This window comes from Numida meleagris, chromosome 1, assembly GCF_002078875.1.
Source record: "Numida meleagris isolate 19003 breed g44 Domestic line chromosome 1, NumMel1.0, whole genome shotgun sequence".
Lineage (NCBI taxonomy): Eukaryota > Metazoa > Chordata > Aves > Galliformes > Numididae > Numida > Numida meleagris.
In genome coordinates this window covers 148,618,076-148,623,363 of record NC_034409.1, presented here as the reverse complement: position 1 = coordinate 148,623,363, position 5,288 = coordinate 148,618,076, and the positions used below count along the sequence as shown (strand labels likewise).

Sequence of the window (5,288 nt, the reverse complement as noted above, 5' to 3'; positions counted from 1 at the left end):
TAATCACATAGCACAGAGAAACATTAATGTTATTCTCTCTATATATATAGTTCTACTCTTTTGCATTAAGGAAAACCCCATTTGACTTGCTGATTGGACTTACAGTAATATTCATATAAATTTTACAAAGACATGAAAAAGCAGTTTCATAGAACAGCAGCCTGTAGGTGTCAGGATGATTACACAGTAGCCTTTTAAGACTCTGGATTACAAAAAACAATCCCAAACAAACAGAAACAAAACAATCAAACCCAAACCCACAAAAATTCTGGATTAAATGAAATAAAGCCCGGAACAGTTAACTATTTGCCATAATTCCTCAAGTATAAGCAATCTTAACATAATTCATCTCAATTCAGATGAGTTTATTTTGTATCTTAAGAGAAGAAGCTGTTGTGGTGAAATAGCAGATGTTCCCGTACAAATAATGCCCTAAACAAGAGTGAAGGTCCACACTTCCACATGGAAAAAGAGCAATTATTTGTCTAGTCCTTTGCACCTCTTTTCACATCCACTACTGCTAATAAAAATAGGCATCAGTACAGAGGAAGATGATTTAGTTCAATCACTCAGATGTAATAATGTCAAGGATTTCATCTCCATTTTTGTGCCACCAAATTCAAATGCAGTTCTTTTGCCTGTACTGCTGCCTTGTGTGGAATTGCTGGACTGCCCTTTCATTGGAGGTACAGCTCCAGTAGTGTGGGATTTGTTCATGCACTGAAATATGGGGAAATATGAACTATGGCTGTGCTCTCTGACTGTCAGCCAAGTAGCCAAGCAAGCCTCCTGCTCCTAATCCAGTCCAAAATCCTGGTCCTGAATTGGTTTCATGACTAGAACTCCCAAAGTTGTGTTGTGAAGCTGGAGGAGACGGTGCCTGATGGCTCTCACGGGAAGGATGAGTAAATCCATCACTATCACCAAAACTCTGCTGAGGCTACCAGTTACTGAGGAGGAGCTTGAAGGTAAGAATCAATAGAATGATTACAAAAATTGCTCCAGCACCAGAATCAGAAGAATCCTGCACTGACTGGTAATAACCAGAAACAAAGATTCCAGAGTTCTCTGCTACCCTTTCACCATCCTCAGTCAGCTTTAACCTGAACAGCAAACTGCAAGATCCTCTTAAGATGTAATAAGGATCATCTGGATAATCATAGCCTTCACAGCTCACTTCAATTTGCCCAAAATTAAGTTTGTACAACACTTTGTGTTGTAGTCATCCCAGTCTTTGTTGTAGCACTGAGCAACCTTGGGGATATGGGAGCACCCAGCACTGCCTCTGGTGAACTGAAGCAGAGGGAACACAGACATTTGCTGGGCCGTGGTGTAGCAGCCCCTCTGCAGAGTGTGAATCTGCATGTCCCACAGCAGGTCCCTCCCCAGCTGCTCCTAGCCCTACGTGGGGTCAGCAGCAGTGCAGAAGAGCAGAAAGAATGCAGCAACAGCCCTGTCAACTGCCATGACAGCTCTAAGGCACATTGACCCAACTCAGTGCTCTTTCCAACACATTCAGAATTACAAAGATTTTTCAGCTAAATCACAATTATATACTCTGTTCCACAAGAACCTGAGAAAGAAAAGTAGACAAAAATATGAGTCTGGATCATCAAATCCTTTTTATTCCAATAACGTATTGAAGTGTAATTGCACCAACTGAAACCTTTGCACAAAAAGCATCTTATCATATGTGACCTGAGATCATTTTTCTTGACCACTAAATACAGAAGCTTTGCACAGTTTCAGTTGTTATTATAGGATGTTTTCAGAACTTCTAAGTTGTGTCTTCAAGGAAAAAAAAGACTAAATCATAGTTAAAAATGACACTGAGATCGAGAGACAAGGGTCTGTGTTGGCTGAACATTTCAGGTGGCATAATGTCACTATGCATTTGTTTCATGATGATGTGACCTATGCGATCTGAACCATACTGTAGCCTTATTTTATTTACTTCATTCTTTGAAAAAGAAAAAAAAAATCAAAGACATAGACTGTGAAAAGATTGGAAGCATAAGTATTAAATTATTTTACAAATAATTTCACTTTTTTCACTTTTCACCATTTCACTTTTTTTTCTTAAAAAAATGAAAGTATATTGGTATGTGAGAATATTAGTTGGAAAGACAATTTTTTAATTTACAGTTTAACTAGATATGTTTTAGCTTAAGAATTTTCTGGAAATCAGTTACATATGGCAGGCACATAGGAAAGACTTCAATTTTTAAGATTAATATATTTTTAACAAAGTGATGAAAACCATATGCAGTACACAAATTTATATGTATGAACACATTGTTTCTCTGACTCCTTGTGTATGTATGTATTTCAGTATTACTTTAAGAGTTTGGATTCTATTTCACCAAATACATTGCTGAAAAATATTATGTCCAGTTCATCGTTACTCTGATTGTGTGTGTATGATTTTCCTTTGTTTGAATCTTGTGGGTTTCTTATTGTTGCTGTTGTAGCAATATATTGCATTGTTAATTTAAAGATGGTTTAACTCTTAACAATTTCATTATTGTAATCTTCCTTCTTTTAGAATGGCATTTTCTTCTTCTTTTTCAAAAATAACACAAGAATGGGAACTTGCAAAATTTTTAATAGTTCTTTTTTTTTATTTGTATGAAAGGGATATCTGAGTAGTCATGCTCTTATTTATAACTATTAATCATGGCTGATCGTGAAAAATTGATTCACTCAGTGTTAGTGTTTGGACTGATCAATATCTTTGTTTAGTCAGAGTAACTTGTATTGACTTGAATTATTTTTTAAGTGTCTTGAGATTTAAAATCTTTATAATACATTTTTATTCCCTTTACTTATTAGTAATTAAACTTTATTTACAAGTCCCATAAGTAAACTGTTGTCTACAGTATTATTATTTTCAAAGGTAAATTATTTAAATAAAATAATAAAAGCATGTGAGTTCTGGAAAAAATTTTTAGAAAAGAAAAAAATAAAAAAAAGCCCTGTCTATGGCTTGCTGCTTCATTGTTTCTGCAGTAGGTCCTATGAAATTCAAACATGAAGTATGTAACTTTTTTTTTTTCATGGTAATATTCACATCTGTTAATATGGCATTTTGTCAATTCAGAAGATATAAGGCCACTATTTATGGGGCGTTAGTTCTATTTATAAATAGAAGGGCAGCCTGAAATATACTTCAACAATCAGCTTCTCTGCTAAAAGACTTGCTTGTGTGCAAAGAATGCCAACCTGAAGCTACATGATTCCTTAGATAAACAAATATCTATAGATATCTTTGAGTACAATACAATCAAATTAAGTTTTTCTACCCTACATCACTATTCCTTTTTCTCTTTCACTCCTTTTTTTTTTCTCCTCCTCTCTTTCTCTCTCTCTCTATGTTTCTCTCTAATTTAGTGGTTTTATTTTTTTCAAAGTCACTTTTTTCAAAATGGCTTTTTAGTCAAAACAAATGTTAATATACCTGAGAAGTCTCTTAATGGTTTTGTTAAAAAAAGAGTAAAAATAAACAAATTGAATATTTTAACAATACGAAGAAATATCTCTCAAAATCAGTTACTTTCCTGCTCTTTAAAGTCCTTATTTTCCCATATTTCTGCCAAGTTATCTCAATTTTGCAAAAAATATTGTAATTTTTTATTCATTTTAGAAATTAATAATATCCTAGGAATACCTAAAATGTATGCTTTCTGTTAAACTATTTCTCTTTGAATATTTTATCTATTGTTTCAATTACTTCATCAAGATTTTAAAGCTTCTTTTAATGCAAATTTTGTATGTCTGAAAACAACAGCAGAAATAGCTTCAAGGAACAGAAATAAAACGTTTTGTGATATGATGTTTCTTTGCATCATAAAGCTATATAAAATATACTACAAGTCCAGTTTTGCAAAGATCTGCCATACCAGATCAGCAGCATAGTTAGCATTTCTTGGAAGCTGGATGTCCCATCAGGCCATCATTAAAAATTTCAAATGAAGTTTGTCAAAACACAGAATTAAAAAATGTTATTTCATTTCTATCAGCCAGATATTATCAAATGACCTATCAATCACAGGGATAAAAACATTATATCAATCAGAGAATGGTAAATTGAGACATTAATTGTTTTGGGTTTTTTTTGTGTGTATGAATTAGAAACCAATGGAACACAGGACAGAGGTATTTCTTTGTGAAAAAAAATCTGCCAACTACCTGTACACAGAGTCGTTTGCAAGATATTACTGAATTAATAATATATAGTTTTTTCAGTCTTAGGTATATAATGCTTTTAACAGATCCCAAGGGCTTTTACAGGTTTTGTGTACATCAGTAATGTAAGCTTGAACACTGTATCAGAAACTCTGTGAGGCTTTGGACCTGAAATAGAAGGAGAACAACTATGTAAGAGTCACCTTGCCAGAACTTCCAGAGGAAGTGATGCCTCATACAACCTGGTATATATAGTATAACTTACTGGTTGACTTCATCTTGTTTTCAGCAAACTTTTATATTCTGTAATGAGTTTCAGATCTATGTAGAAAAATGGAATACATTAAAACTGCATTTTTTAAAAAACAATGCAAAATATCTATTTGCCCAACATAAAGTAAATGACAATGATTTAATAAGAAAATAAATAATGATTGCAGGACTGGGGCCTGCTATTTTGTCTACACATACCTATTACAATGTCTTGTGTAAATATATGAGTCTTGATCCAAATCTGTCAAAAGTCTAAAAGTCACTGAGCTTTGAAGTGAAAGAACAGAACATTCATTTGTACCAGATTTCATCAGGAATTCATTATTTTAACACATGTGTATCGGGTAAACAAATGGTTTTACAAGCTGAAAGAGGAAGACGAAAAAATCCACAGCCATCAGGAAATTATTTTTATATTAAAAGGCAAGAGCTATTTAAAGTTAATGCATAATTAATGCCAATAATTTGTATCCCACTCAGAAACCATAACATGACCTAAATAATAAATGAATTTTAATTGCCTCTAAATTCCATGTCTCTGAAGACTATAAAGTCTAGGGGTATATGCTCTTGAGACTTAGCTCTAAGGTGTTATGCTTTTAAGTAGCACATATAATTCCTCTAAAATGAATTGTTGCCAGAAAAATGCTATATATATTTAATAAGACATTTCAATATAGTAAACAATACAATGAACAAAAGAAAAATAGATTTCTTAGACAAACATTGTCATATTTACATTGTAAACTGTCTAAAAAGGTCTTATGTAATTGTCATTGTTTCTTGAATTACAACATCAACAGTCTTTAGATACTTATATTTTCCATATT

General features: G+C 33.1%; 1 pseudogene; it reads right to left on the bottom strand.

The window, feature by feature from the left end:
* On the bottom strand, positions 274 to 1,467 carry LOC110401724 (annotated as a pseudogene).